Source organism: Herpailurus yagouaroundi, unplaced genomic scaffold, assembly GCF_014898765.1.
Source record: "Herpailurus yagouaroundi ecotype Mexico unplaced genomic scaffold, PumYag 209, whole genome shotgun sequence".
Taxonomy (NCBI): domain Eukaryota; kingdom Metazoa; phylum Chordata; class Mammalia; order Carnivora; family Felidae; genus Herpailurus; species Herpailurus yagouaroundi.
In genome coordinates, this window is record NW_024412440.1 from 6,083,033 (window position 1) to 6,099,577 (window position 16,545).

At 34.8% G+C, this 16,545-nt stretch overlaps 1 long non-coding RNA gene across 1 annotated transcript in view; it reads right to left on the bottom strand.

Moving 5' to 3' along the window:
* Nucleotides 1-6,687: 6,687 nt before the first annotated feature.
* Nucleotides 6,688-16,545, bottom strand: part of LOC121016145 (uncharacterized) — a 51,629-nt gene continuing 41,771 nt past the window's right edge. The window contains exon 4 of the long non-coding RNA XR_005784131.1: nt 6,688-7,827. This is a non-coding gene — a long non-coding RNA (uncharacterized LOC121016145). The remainder of the gene's footprint in view (nt 7,828-16,545) is intronic.

The following is a 16,545-nucleotide window of genomic DNA, read 5'->3' on the forward strand; positions in this document are numbered from 1 at the left end:
ACGATATAAAATGTGTGTGTATATATTATTGTATATTTCCCTTTTTATTTTCTTTTTAAAAAATGTTTTATTTATTTTTGAGTGAGTGCAAGCGGGGAAGTGGCAGAGAGAGGGGGCAGAGGATCTGAAGCCGGCTCTGTGCTGACAGCAGCCAGCGCGATATGGAGCTCTAACTCACAAAGGAAAAGATCATGACCTGAGCTGAAGTCAGGATCTCAGCCAACTGAGCCACCCAGATGCCCCTATATTTCTCTTTTTCAGCACTACATACCCCAAGAATATCCCAATTCTGTCTTTAATAAACTATTTTTCTACAATTTCCATTTTTCTACATTTCCATTTTTGCTTGCAAAAATTCTTCCATTTCAACAATTTTGTAATGATGAATTTAGAACTAATGCACAACACAAAAATAAGCATAATGGCAAATCAATTCTAAAAACATTATATTTTTACTCTGTATGAATGATAATTAGGTATTTTTTTAAGGTTTTATTTTGAGAGACAGAGAGTGAGAGGGGGAAGGGCACAGAAAGAGGGAGACAGAGAATCTCAACAGGCTCCATCCTGTCAGTGCAGAGCCAGATGTGGGGCTTGAACTAACGAACCATGAGGTTATTACCTGAGACAAAACCATGAATCAGATGCTTAACCATCTAAGCCACCCAAACACGCCAATAATCAAGTATTTTAAATCAGATACACAATTTTGTTTTAATTTATTTATTTTGAGAGAGAGCATGCCAGCGAGGGAGGGGCAGAGAGAGAGAGAGAGAGAGAGAGAGAGAGAGAGAGAGAATCCTGTGCAGGTTCCATACTGTCAGTGCAGAGCCTGACATGGGGCTTGAACCTGTGAACTGTGAGATCATGTCCTGAACCGAAATCCAGAGTTGGACACTTAACCGACTGGCCACCCAGGTGCCTCTAATCAGATACACAATTCCATATTCACATAACAGATGTGTTAAATTCTTTGAGTTGCAAAAAGAATACCAGTAAGAAAGAACTCCACTCTTCTCTGTTGGAAAACATAATAATTAAATCCCCTTCAGAATAACCTACAAATTCACAGTCTAAGTGGTAAGAAAACCTTAGAAACATTAAGGAGAAAAAAAGAAGAAAACTAGCCAAATTAAATAGTAACAAAAACAAAGATAAAATTGACTTTATTTTAGTAGCAGTTATAAACTACATTTCTCTCTTCTTCCTGGGTTCTAGTGATATATTTAGAAAAACACATTTGCAAATGCATGCAGTATTTTTGGATATCTATTTCTTTATTGATATTTAAACACAATTATTCTCAGAACCAATTAAAATATTTTGGAAGTTTTATTTATCAAACAAAATGGGAAAAAAGGTGAATGATAAATGCCTACAATAGCAGCTACAATTATATATATAAGTCATATCTATGCAAGGAAAGATTGAATGCTCCTTGACAGAGAGTTTTTTATCCTTAATGAGTCCCTGCAGGGGATGCTGTAACATACACTTGATACAGATTCTGAGTCCTTTCTGTGAATAAATGAAATGTTTTATTTTCATGCACTCACCAGCAGAAATACATAAATACAAAATCAGTAGCAAATAATCTAGCCAAAACGAGGTTTGAAAAAGTGTATAAATATAGAGAGTAGGAAATCAGGTAAAAGTTATTTAAATTTCTTCTTTCTCTTACTTCCCTTTCAGATTCATTAATAAACGGCCTATGCACCTTTGGATTCACTGCCTCTACATTGCTCGGCAGACAGATGGTTGCATATTTCAGTCTCGTACGCACTTAGAAGAAAACGCTCTTGCCTTGATACCATAAAATCAGATTTCTCTAATAATTGGGATCAAAAAGCTCCTTGTGAAAAATAAATGCCATTACTATGTTATTACCTTGTGCAATGAGCTAAAGTATTTCATACATTTCTGTTTTCAGTTATAACAAGAAAGCTGTTTAATATTGGGGGACATTGAGATAAAGAGCCCGAACTTCAGCAGGATGCCACAGAACAGCTTTGGGGAGCACCCATACAATTATAATCTGCATCAATACTTTTAAGTAACCCTGACAAACTAAAAATCTAAGGGGAAAAATGTTTTCATGTGTAAATTTACTAGATTGTTGTTCTTAAACTATTTCTTTAAAATATTCGAGACACAGCCTCTAAAATTTCTTTAAAGTAGCATAAATATTTCTGGTAGACTGGTGGGAGCAGCAAAAAAAATTACCTTAAATGGACATAAATTTCAGGTATATTCATTTGATTCAAAGCAAGGGGTTAGCTTTTGAGGAATGGATGACTTTAAGAAGGCCGCCTTGGGGTGGCTGGGTGGCGCAGTCGGTTGAGCGTCCGACTTCAGCCAGGTCACGATCTCACGGTCCATGAGTTCGAGCCCCGCGTCAGGCTCTGGGCTGATGGCTCGGAGCCTGGAGCCTGTTTCCGATTCTGTGTCTCCCTCTCTCTCTGCCCCTCCCCCGTTCATGCTCTGTCTCTGTCTGTCCCATAAATAAATAAAAACGTTGAAAAAAAAAATAAAAAAAAAAAAAAAAAAAAAGAAGGCCGCCTTGGGGCAAAGTACCAACGGTTGTATTCTGATATAAAATTTAACACCTGCAACAGATCATTTTTAAATATGTTCTTCTCTATACTGTAAGATTTTGAAATTTATTATTCATGAAATGAATACTAATAATAGCTATAAAAGACATAGTAAAAATTTTATAAAAATTTGTATGTATAAACAAGTCAATAAAAAACAAACATTTTTTTAGTTACATGAATGTAATTTTTTCCTTTTTTAAAATAGAATTTACTTTTTAGAGCTGTTTACAGTCACAGCAAAATTGAGCAGAAAGTTCAGAGAATTCCCATATTCCCCTGGCTCTGCTTCAAGTAGCCACAGCCTCCTTCACTGTCAACATCCCAGACTGGAATGATACATTTGTTAAAAGTGATAAAACTTGCACTGACACATCATCGTCACCCAAAGTCCAAAGTCCAAAGGTTTATTCTCTGTGTTATACATTCTATAGGTTAGGACAGTTATTCAATGACATACATATAGTGTAAGTGCCTGACAACTAGATTTTCTGATTACAATGTAACTGCCTAACATTAAGCTTTTGATTGCCAAGGCATTCTTTTCAAAACACATGTATCTCAGATAAACTATTGCCAGCCACACAACTGGATTAAAGGCCAGGCCGACTCACCCATGATTTTCCTCTTTTAGAAAACCCTCGGTGACCTGACCACTTGAATGACCCCGCTTTTCCCTTCCCATGTTTTAATTCTTCCTCATGTTTTATTTTTTTCTCTTATGTTTTAAATTGACCAAAAAGAATGAACCCGATACCCTAGGCACCCTACACTTGACCCCACTAAAGGCAGAACCCCAGGTTCATTCCATCTTTCTGACCTTTCTCTGTATTCTTTAGGACTTGCCAGTAAAATTCTTGTTCTTTCAAAGTTCCTGATGATTGTTGTTGAGGTACATCTATACTACATGTGTCGGTCCATCCACAACATTGACTTGGGTTGGGGAAATGTCTAAGGTGGTTCATTGCAAGTAAGGAGTACAGGTCTAGGAGAGTGCTTCATACATTCCTAGCAATACCATCACGATAAATAGACTCAGACCAACATAAACACATGTGTCCATCATTTTGGATCATGCAGAGCGTTTTCACTACCCTTAAAATCCTCTGTGCTCGGCCTATTTTACATCCTTTTACTATCTCCATAGTTTTGTCTTTTCCAGAATGTCATATAGTTGGAATTATGCAGTTGTAGCCTTTTCAAATTGTTTTTTTTTCCACTTTGTAATATGCATTTAGGTTTCCTCCATATATTTTCATGACTTATAGTTCATTATTTTTTAAGAACTGGACAATGTTCCATTGTTTGATGTACTAGAAGCGCATTACCCATTCAGCTACGGATGTACATCTTGGTTGCTTTGGCAATTGCTTGGGCAATTATGAATATGGTTGCAATAAACATCCATGTGCAGATTTTGTGTTGCTATGTTTTTAACTCCTCTGGGTAAGTACCAAGGAGCATGATAGCTGGATCATACAGTAAAAGTGTGTTTAGTTTTGTAAGAAACTGCTAAACTGTCTTTCAATGTGGCTGCCCCATTGTGCATTCCTATAAGCAGGATAAGACTTCCTGTTCCTCAACACCCTTTCCAGCATTGGGTGTTATGAATGCTCTGGATTTTGGACATTCCAATAAGTGTGCAAGGGCATCTCATTGTTCTAATTTGCATTTCCCTGATGACATGTGATGTGGAGCATCTTTCCATGTGTTTATTTGCCATCTGCATATCTTCTTGGTGAGGTGTCTGTTAAGATGTCTGGCCATTTTTTAATTGAGTTTATTTTCATGTTGTTAACCTTATGAGTTCTTTGTAATTTTAAATAGCGGTTCTTTATCAGTTGTGTTTTGCATTCACGTAATTTTTGAAAAAAGGGAAAATGCACCAGAGGAAAAGCTCCTGGTGAAATTCTTCTGCCAAGTTTAGGCAAAAATTTGCACATAGAGTGACAATAGATGTAACTAATTTTGTTTCTGCCTGTTTACAATCACTGTGCTTTCATGGTTTATTGTAAATCTACTATTAAAGGGAGGAATATATAATTATATGGTAGCTGTAGGCAAGACTGGCACTCAAAATCAGTTTGATTTATTCTGAACCACTATCACTAAACTTTTGAAACTTAATTCTTAGCTGAACTGCTTGAGTAGAGTTTGACCATGTAACTGAGAATTCTCAGAATTAACTTTTATGTAGAATACATAGATTATTTAAGGGAGTAATAAAATTGAGCAAATTAGGAATTAGAATTGTTATCACATTATTAAAACAATGATAACTGCATGATTATCTTGATTTTATAAAAAAAAAAAACTTCACAGGGAAATGCTGTGTCATTGACATTATTTACAATTTCCAGTGCATGGAGATAATGAAAGAAATGACTGATTTTAGGCAGTTTTATTAGTTTTTTTAAATTTTTCTACAAAGTCTTATTCTTCTTAATGCCTACGGCCAATGAAAATTGCTTCTCCTGTACTCTTTAGTGGATTTATTCATCAAAAAGTTACACACAAATACTTCAACAACCTTCCTACAGCAGAAATTCATACTAACAATAACCCATTGGAAATGAGTAGTTTGGATAGATACCCTAAGTAGTATGTATGTATCTCTGTGTGTGTGTGTGTGTGTGTGTGTATGTATATTTTATAAAATTTCAAGATTTTCTTTAGACATCTTGCATTTCCATCTCTTTTCTTTATTTATCAATTGTCAATCAGGTAGACAGAAAGCAAACAGAGATTTATTTTGCAAGATGTTATCACCTGAAAGTTTGTATCCTCCCAATATCCATATGTTGAATCCCAATTCTCAAAGTGTCAGTATTAGGATGTGGGACCTTTGGGAGGCTATTAGGTCATGAGGGTGGCTCCCTCATGGATGGAATTAACACCTTTATAAAAAAAGATCCACGAGAGCTCTCTCACTCATTCTGCCACGTGGGTACACACTGACAAGATTACTATTCGTCAACCAGGAAGTAGTTCTTCACCAGGCACCATATCTGTGGATGGCTGAATCTTGGACTTTCCAACCTTTAGAATTATGAGAAATTAATTTTTCAAGCCACCCAGTCTATGGTACTTCTGTTACAGTTATGACAGTCTGAGTGGACTAAGACAGAGCTTTTTTGTTTTGTGTGTGTCAATGGTGGGGCAAGGTGCACAAAAATATAATTTTCTTTATAAAAAACTTTAATCTGGTGAAATGAATCTATGTCTGATTATTTGGAGACTCTGATTCCAGTTTCATCAAGAAAGCAAGCTCATTCAACTTTCCACAGGTTGAAGACTTTTGAGTCCACCTGAGAAGAGCCCACTTAGTCTCTGTTTGTCTTTAGAAAACTGCATACACAAACAGATTCCTCAATAATTATTTCATATATATTTTCATTATCCTCTTTAATTTGTCAGCAAATATACTTCAGTGTCAATGTTATTGCTTCGTTTGTGAATTTTTACTTTTCATATCTTTCCTGCCACTTTTCTTAAAATTGTTTTTATGCTCCTATGAATAGTTATTGTTATAATTTTTCCAAGTCAACCTAATTATTGTCTGTATCATGAAAAGTTGTTGTGGGAAAACATATTTTTATACTCAGGCAGACATTGGCTGCATTACCTATAAGGATATGTTCTAGAGCCTGAAAAAAAATACCTGGATTTGGTTCCTTCTCATAATGGCTATGTAACCTTAAATAAATTATTCCAATTCACCATGCCTCAGTATACTTATCAAAAAAAAAAAAAGGGGGGGGGGGAGTAATGCCAAGCTCACATGCTTCTAGTGAGAATTAATCTAATTAGAGTTCTTGAAAGGACCTGGTACATAATAAATGTTCAGTATAATGTCAGCCCTTCTGATGTCCTGTCCACTGTATTTAGACTTCTAGATATATCAATAAGTGAACTAAAAATTGCTAAATGAAATGTTCATCAGTTATTATCTTATATGGCCTTTAAGCTATTTTTGAAATGTTGAACAGTTTTTTCTTGAACTACTTTTCTTCTTCTTTACTTCTCTACTTTAATGATCTTACTTTAGGCTGGATATATTAAGCATAATCCATTAATGCCACCTCCCCTCAAAGAAAAAAAAAAGGTTACAAAGATCTCACTCTGTATAAGATGTTGCACTGTGCTCTGTGGGTGATTCAATCATAAATAAATTATTCTGGTTCTCAAATATGTGTCTATTGGGAGAAGTAAAACATGAACACAAATAACTCAAAGACAGTAAAGAGTGATGAGGGGCTTTAGAGAGCTATAAATTAAGTACTATCAGAGCACTGATGAAGAGAGCAATTCTAGTTACTTAGGGAAACTTCATAGAGGGGGGGTGTCGTTATCTTTTTAGAATATACAGTATTTGAAAAGGTGGAGGTAAGGAAATGACTATATGTGACATCAATGATTTCTTTGCAGAAAAGCATGAAGAAAGGCATGATGGTGGAAGCAATTAGTAGCATGACCCCAGGTTATTAAGCAATTTAGGTTGCTTCATAAATGTAGAGAAGCTTGTTATATCAAATGTAGACAAATATCATGCACCTATTAGGCCAAAGGGTTTTGTCTCCCTCTAAAGTATGGTGGAAACTTACCATTATTTGAGCAGACTTTCAAGAAGTTCCCTAGGCATTACAGTAAGGAAATATACACAATACAGAAAATAGTTAAAATCACTTTTTATGATTATTTAGACAAGAAAAAAAGTGAACTAAGAGCTTACAATAGAAATGAACAGAAGGGGGCCAGATTCCAGAGATAATTGTCTTTGTTATAATATTAATTTCTATGACTATGTTGTCATAAATATGGGTACAATACATGAAATAACACATCTTTATATAGAAGAGTTGGCTGATATACATTTTGCACATTAGTAAGTCTTGGTTTACATCAAAAAAAGAAACTCAAAAGAAAATTATAGTAGGATTCATGTATAATATGAAAAAGGTAAAATGGATACCTTACAAGGAATTTTCAGTGTGAAGGTGGATGTGCATAAGAGGAGAACCTTCATATCCAGCAGGAGGATGAAGCTTTCTCAAACCATGGATGGCTAATCAGAACACCTCCTCCAGGTAGAATGAAATCATCCCACCACAGGTGAGCCAAGACTGGTGGAGAAAGTAGATGCAGCAGGTTCACAAGGAAATGTTTTTAAAGATTTTCTTTTGCTGCTCTTGAGATTGGAGATGATGAGGTCTTTTTGCCTTAAGTGTGGTTTCTATAAATTCAAACAAACAAACAAAAAATGCCCTCATTAGTCATTTCTAATGTGCATGTGGGATTGATGCAAAATTTGCTTCAGTTTATTAAACCATAACAGGATGGTCATGAATAAGACAATTTAAAAAACAGTATCCAGATGCCTTTGTCTTTGGATTCTATGACTTGCCTTTGGATACAGAAGTATTGTAGGTTTTGAAAATCTAATACAATATTAAAAAATATATAATAATTTTTAAAATATGCAAATGCCATGGGACTTTGTCCACCAGCTCTTTTATTTCCTTCTGTTAAGCATGTCTCTCTCTTTCTCTTTTAATGTTTATTTATTTTTGAGAGAGAGAGAGACAGAGCACTAGCAGGGAAGGGGTAGGGAGAGAGGGAGACACAGAATCCAAAGCAGGCTCCAGGATCTGAGCCATCAGCACAGACCCCGATGTGGGGCTCAAACTCACAAACCGTGAGATCATGACCTGAGCCAAAGTCGGCTCTACGAAATGAGCCACCCAGGCATCCCAAGCAAGTCTCTTTTGATTAAAATTATCAAAAAGAGATGATTAACTCCTTACATAAGTGGAAAGCAATATCTTTACCAAACTATAGAGAGGACAGGGAAATGATAGTAAGGACTAGAGAAAGAGAATGGAGGGAGGGAAGAGAAAAAGAAAGACAGAGAGAGAAGAAAGAAATTATCTTTTCTGTTTCCAAGTCCCTTTTCTGGAAGTTTCTAGTGGATGACTAAACTAAGGCCCAGTGAATGTAAATAACTAGATATCTTCAAGACAAGTAGATAATTCACTGAATTATTCATTTTTACCTTTATGTTTTGCATTTCAAAGATAAAATTGAAATGTATTAAGCCCTATATTCTTCCTATCAAACTCCTGATGAAGGCTCTTTTTAGTTCAGGAAAAAGAGTAAAAAGACAGAAAGATAAGATAAACAGAGAAGTTAATTAAACAGAAAAAATTTACTTCTAACACTTGTAACCCAACTTTGTAGAACTGACAGTCTAATGTATTTTGGAAATAATAATATTGAAAGGGCAACATAATTTATAAACCTCTTAAAATTTAGAGTAATATTATGTGAGGGCAAACAAAATATCTTGTGCTTTCAAGTTTAATGTATTCTTTCATGTGGGCTAAACAAGTATCAGCCAAGAGATCATTCCACAATTTGAATTAAGATTGTTCTTAGAAACCTATATACTCGAATCACAGTGATCTTTTGGTTAAACTAATTCGTATTTTCTAGGCTGCAATACTGATACTTTTTGAAACACGTTACACATATTTACACACACACACTTTATACTTATACAGCTGTTACTTTATACAAAATATGAATAATAAACAAGGCAAATACATAGATAAGTTTAATTTTAAGAAGCTACAGATAAAAATAAGAATAAAAATCCCCCAACCATGTTGTCTTCATGTTGACGCAGTCAGTCAATTGGGACCTCTTTTCCTGGCATTATCCTATTACTAAGAAGCATATTAATTTTTCCCTCATAAGCATTTAGTATAGTATAAGTGTAGTCCAAGTTTGAAGATTTTTTTCTGCATAGTTGAATTACAAAAACTTTCTCTTTACTTGAAATTTCTGTAAGTACTTTATTTCTAGATGAATTAGATTTCTACAGGAATAATAAATTAAAAATGTGCCTGTCAAAGTGTGTCACAAATTTTATGTTACATTCATGAAATAGATTTTTCCAGAAATCTGGTGGTAGACAACTATTATAGCATTGTAGTCAAGGTCATGAATTTAAGAATTCCAACTGTTTAACTTCAAAGTCTGACTGTGCCCTGACTCTGTGACCTTGGGCCAGAAACTCCATCTCCCTCTGATTTACTCCCTTCAGTCTAAAGTGAGGCTAAGCCTGGTGGCAGCCTCATAGGGTAATCTTGAGGATTAAATAAGACTACACAAAAGGCATACGGTGCTGTACAGGGCACATCGTTTGTCCTCAATAAAGCTTAGCTATTGTTATTTTCAGCTTAGGCCAGGAAATTAGGAAATGATTTAGGGAATTTTCTTAATGTTAATAATAGCTAGAATTGCAACTAGTCTCAGGGATGAAATAATCATCCACTTTGTTGTTAGACAACTTTAGAGAGACAGTAAAAAACATTTGCTTCCTAGTTTAAATTGATTTACCTATTGGGAAAAAATATAATACATTTTTTCAAAGATCAAAATTTTAAAACATGTATTTTCAAACTCCAAGATACAAAAAGGTACAAGTAATTTATATAATTAATCTCACATATGGGTAAGCACTGTAAGAAAAGAGAATTGAAATTGCTGATGAGAGTGGTCTTTAAAGATAGGAAAGCCATGACAGTCTTTCAATGGAGGCCAAATTTTGCAGCTTGGACTGAGGAGAAGGAAAGAGACAGGCAGGTGTCTGGACTATGGCCTGAGAGGAAACAAAGCAATACAGCTTTGAAGCATATATACCTTTTCATATACATAGCCCCCCTCCTCAAAAAGAATAATAATAATAATAATAATAATAATAATAATAATAAAAAGATAGGATGTGTTTGAAACACCTGTTGCTAGAAGTTTTTAGTGATTTCAAGTCAGAAGAATAAAATTATCAACATTTGGGTTATTGCTAAAAGACCAAAAATAATTCAGATTTCTTTTGGCAAAATTGTAGTAATTTGGGCATCAGAAAAAAAAAAATAATAATATGTTGAATCCATCTAAAGGCACGACTACCTCATAATGCAAATACATGGAAAGGACAAAACATAATTCATATTTATAAAATATAATATATACACTAAAATTGTATAATATATAAAAGTATGTAATATCACACACTAGATAAAATACATGATATACAATATTTTTTATATTTTCTTTTCAAGGTGAACTCTAGCAAAAGTGGGAAATAGCACCCAAACAGGAAGAAGTAGCAGGTATATCCATGGTCATAACAGTCTTACGTATTCATCAATATCAATGTCATTGTAATTGTTATCTCTTGCCGTGTGAAAATTACCCCCAAATTCAACAGTTGAACAATGACATTTATTATTTCAGTTTCAAAGGAGCCAGAATCTAGGTGTGGCTTATGAGGGTAGTTCTGTTCATACCTAGTTTGTAGTCGCCTCAAGGTTTGTCTCACTGAAGATCTGCTTCTGAGCTAATCCACATGGGTGTTGGCAGGCCTCCATTCCTGAGGGTTGTTAGACTGGAGACCTTCTCAGTTGCTTCTGATTCTTGGTTTTCCCCAAAGTGAGCTTCCTCCAAAGAGAGCAAGAGATAAAGCAATCAGCATGGTAGCCGCAGGGCCTCGTTATAACCTCGTCTCCAAAGGCACACATCACCACTTTCACTTTATTCAAGTTAGGAACAAGCCTGTAAGTTTTGCTACACTTAAGAGGAGGAGAATTAGGGCCCATCTGTTAGAGACAAAGGTAGTAAATAATTTGCGGACATTTTTTTTTTAATCTGTGAGCTTTAAACACTGTAACAAAAATAAAAAAAAGGGAAGGGGGTCAAACCGTGATTTCCAGAAATTATGGATTAGCAGAATGTTCTAAATGGGGAAGCTGGCTCTGTCGACATAATGTATTGTGACCTAGGAAATAAAATTTCATAATTATGCTGTCAATTAGAATGTGCTTTACCTAAATCAGTATAGTTTATCAATAGTACTAACTACCGGGTCAATATGAAAAAAGTGACAGGCCAATTGACCAGGTGATGTCTGGAAAGCAAAGCTAAAAGGAGACAATAAAAAAGAACAAGTTTCCAGAGAATTACACTTTTGTAGAAGCTATGAGCTTGAAAAAAAAACCCCATTGGTATAAAAATACATATATTTAATGTTTTTTTCATTTCTGAGAGAGTGAGCAGGGGAGGGACAGAGTGGGCTCTGTGCTAACAGCCGGGAGCCTGATGCCTGGTTTAGAAATTCATGAACTGTGAGATCATGACCTGAGCCAAAGTCAGCTGCTTAACTGACTGAGCCACCCAGGGCCCCCAGAGCATTTAACTCCAGCAAGCTGGTCTGCTGACTAGGATAGGCTTATGTTTGCTAGCAAGTGTCACATCTTCCCCAGGAATCAGTTAGTAACCCATAACTTAAAACATGGGATGGAGTGGGAGTAGTTGCGTTTTGTTTTATTTCACTTTGTTTCGTTTTGTTTGTTTTGTTTTGTTTTGTTTTCTCGGGACTGATAATGCTAATATCATCCAGAAAATAGAGAAATAAATATGTGTTAATATACTGAATTCTGAGAGCCTATTAGAACATATGGAGATAGTGAAGAAGTTAGATCTTTGATATTATTTTCACACAAATGTGTTATAATGAATACTATGATATTTTTTATCCTTTATCTGCTACTTAATATGTGTGAACTATTCTTCTAAAAAGCCATGTAGGGGTGCCCGGGTGGCTCAGTCGGTTGAGCGTCCGACTTCAATTCAGGTCATGATCTCACAGTCCGTGAGTTCGAGCCACGCGTCGGGCTCTGTGCTGACAGCTTGGAGCATGGAGCCTGCTTCCGATTCTGTCTCCCTCTCTCTCTGTCCCTCCCCCAATCACACTCTGTTTCTCTCTCCTTCAAAAATAAATAAACATTAAAAAAAATTTTTTAAAGCTATGTTAACTTTGTAATTATATATTAAAGCTCCAGATGGCTTTTAATTATTTTTAGTCAGCAATTATTATTTTTTTCAGTTTGTTTTAGTTTTACTGATTTTTATCCATTGTTGCATAACTAAAGTTTAAATATGCAAAACACTTGTTAACATATTTATAATACTTATAAAGAAATATAGGATGTATAAGTAATAGTAAATATCCCTCTCTATGCTCACAAGACTCTCAAATGTCAAGAATCTAATCAGAAGTTTTATCGCTTCTCGGCCTTTTGGCTAGATCAAGTGAAGAATCTAATCAAAAGTATTGATAGAGACTGAATATATACAAAGACTTAAATAAATAACCAATCTCTTCATTAAAAATAATTGATCCCTTCATTAAAAATGAATATGGTGGAGAAGCTAGTAGAAAAGTTGTGAATGAAAACACAAATGAAAATTAACTTTTTTGGTCATACTGTCCAAGTTTATTATTTAGACTCCTTTGAAATCTTTCCATTTGGTTGCAATCTGAATTATTGTAAGACTATAGTTTTACAGTGAATCAATAATCTAAATAATCATACAATACTTCATATTGTTCTTTAATTTAGTTGGTATTTCTGGTGATTTATTTATTTATTTACTTATTTTTAATGTTCATTTATTTTTGAGACAGAGAGAGCATGAGCAGGGAGGGGCAGAGAGAGAGAGGGAGACACAGATTCTAAAGCAGGCTCCGGTCTCTGAGCTGCCAGCCCAGAGCCCAACACGGGGCTCGAACTCAGGCTTCCTCAGGAATATTTGTGCACTTTCTCTTTCCAATTTAAATAACTGATTCATTTTTTTCATGTTCAACAAGATTTAATAGTGCAGATAAAATTAAATAATAAGTAAACTCATATCTTGAAATTTAATATAATGATCATATTCTGTTCTAAAGACTATTCAATGCTTCAGATTTCTTTCCTCTTAATGAGTTCAATCAGTTGACATGGCCTATGCGTATCTCAACAATCTAGTGCATTTCTAAAGGCTGCGTAATTTGAAAATATCGATGTACTTATTATGCTACAAAGAAACTACTGACCATTGATACTAAAAGAAGACTTACTGAGAAAAAAAACTATCTCCATTACAGTAAAGCAAGCTACTAAGAGAGAATAAATAAATTTAATTTGGTGATGGATACAAATTACTGATTGCTAAGAAAATGGAAGGTTGCCACTTAAAGTCTATTAAGAGCTCAAAAATCAGTCTATTTGATTTTTAAGCAGGAGTCTACAACAATATTTAAGCTTTTTATAAGGTGAACTGAAACCACTGCATTTAATGTACTCAGCAAAATGTGTGACCATAGTGTGCATTCAAAAATGCTTGTTTTTCATCAGCATTTTTAAAAAGTACATTGTAAATCATGGTTAATTAAAGACTGCCATTTTATTAAGGCTAACAAGTCAATTAATTATGGACTGGGGTGAAGAGTTGTCCATTGGATAAATGCTACACAGAGTAGAGGTTAAATGATGAGTAAGAGGACACTGAGCTGGAGGAAACGCCAGCCCTGGCATAGTGACACGATGAGGTTTTAATTTCCCTTTTGCCACATTCTAAGAAGCCCATCTTGAAGCACAGGGAGTTAGGGATGCATTAAACATATATGACAGCAAAAATTTGTAAAGGGGTTGAAAGACACAGGTGGAAGCTTGCATCCGCTGAGTTTGTGCTGTTCAGATAAGCTACCAATTCTTTTTCATGGCCTTCATTAAAAATTAGTTTCAATACTCCAGAGGGCCAATGGGGTGCAGGAATTTGGGGCTCCTGTATTAGCAGCAGCAGTAACAAAAGGTTAGGAAGGTGATGAAGTACACTATCAACTTACGCAATTAACAATGCCTTTCTAGAATGGTGTTTGTCAACTAAAAAACATAGTAAGACTTACAGCAACAAAAACCATGTTTCTAGGAAATAACCTACCCCGAATGCAAAAGAATAAAAATCTAAAGTATAATAAATACAGAGACAAAATTCGTCCCCGTAAAATTGTCTTTTTATCCAAATGATTTATAAAATCACTGCACTGTCAATGCAAATTTCAGCAAGGTCGTTCGAAAAATAAAGATTTCGTGAAAGATTAAAGGTGAAATACCCAAGTACGTTTTATTTAAAGAAGGGCTTATTAGGACAGATTTTTAAAAATGCAACTAGACCATAACAATTAACTTTGTGTTATTCTGTCCCCAGAGAAATGGAATAAAATACAGTGCTCAGAAACAGACCCATATTGATATTTTATAGATGAAACCAAATATTAGTAGGGGATAGTTGCATTGTTTAGTGGATGTTGTTCATGAACAGGTGCATTAAATGGAGAAAAATAAAGAATAATTGACTCACAGTATATAAAAGTGAACCCAGACATACACTAAGTAAAAACCATTAAGATGAAAAAGTTATCCATGACAAGTTTTCTGAAACCAACCCCCCCAAATGGGATAAAATACCTTTTTTATTGTATTAAAATTAATAATTTTAATTAACACAGAACTTATATCGATAAGTTAGTAGGTGATACGCTGTGGGAATATATTTGAAATAGTAAAGTAATGAAGTTTAATCCATAAGAAAAAAGTTCCCTCACAGAAATAAAATGAAAGACACAAAATCCAATAGGAGAAACAGGAACAAAGTATATAAATAGGCAGCTTATGTATGGGACACATGAATGACTGACAATTTTACCAGTAGTCATAAACTGAAATTTAAAAATGATATACCATTTTGTACTGATATGACTAGAAAAACAAATTGGTTTGTATAAATTCTTTGATGTAGATGGAGGGAAATGAAAACACATATACAGTATTGGAAGTAGTGTAATTGGTAAGGCCACTGTGAAGATAGCTGGAAATGGTGAAATTAATTACGAGTATAACTTGTGACCTACAATACAAATCCTGAATGAGGCCCAGAAATGCTTGTACAGTTCCATGAGGAACATGTACACAAAATGATCTTTGCAGGAACATTATTGTTAGCACTTACCTATGAAGGCAACTTAGATGTCTATCTGTAGGAAACAGGCGGCAAAATGTGGAGGGAGCCTGCAGTACAATGTTATCGAACATCTCGAAACAGTAAAATATGTACTCATATACAACTAATTTTTTTTTAAGAAAGGCATATTGCCATATACAGTGCTTGGATATGTCTAGACTCTGGAAGTGTGACTACTCTATGTCCTCTAACATATGGACCTTGAGAGCTTGTATTGAGCTGCTAGCACAGAATCCCAGCTTACACATTCACTCCTGGCTGAAGACCAGTACTCCTCTGTCTGGGAAGATCGTCCCCTTCTACTGAGCATGTAGATTTCAGAGAGACACACATGAAACGGTGAAGGAGGAAGGGGATACCTTCCTAGGCAGCCAGATCAACCGCATTAATCCGGGCAATCAATGGGCTGACAGATGTCGGAGCCAGATCACTCTCACACTCAAAATTTTGTCTTTAAGTGTTAAGAAAGAATGTTATTGTCATAACACAATGTCATTTTCATATAAATACACAGGTTTTCGTATGGTTACAAAAACAAAAACATTTATTAGTTTATTAAGATACATGTATGTGTGTGTATATGTAAATATACACACATATATTCATATACACATATGTGCACATATAAACAGACATACACACACATATATATATACATACACACACACACACATATATATATATGCATATATATACTGAGAGGATTAGAGGAGCTGGGTAAGTATTATAAGTAAGGTAATAATAATAATAATAATAATAATAATAATAATAATTTATATGAAGCAAAGACCTTGAAAAGCCATTGGTGATGATGTGGATGCATTGAGGAGTATGATAAACTCTCTTAAATATCTCTGAAATCAAAAAAGAAAGAATGAAGGGGAAGAGGCTGGAAGAATAAGAGGGAAGAAGACGGAGAGAAGAAAAGAAAAAGAAAGGAAGACCTTCATATCTCCCTTCTTTAAAGAGGGAGATTTCTATCTGAAGATATAATTTCTATCTGAAGATAGAAATAATTTTTTTTAATTTTAATTCCAGTGTAGTT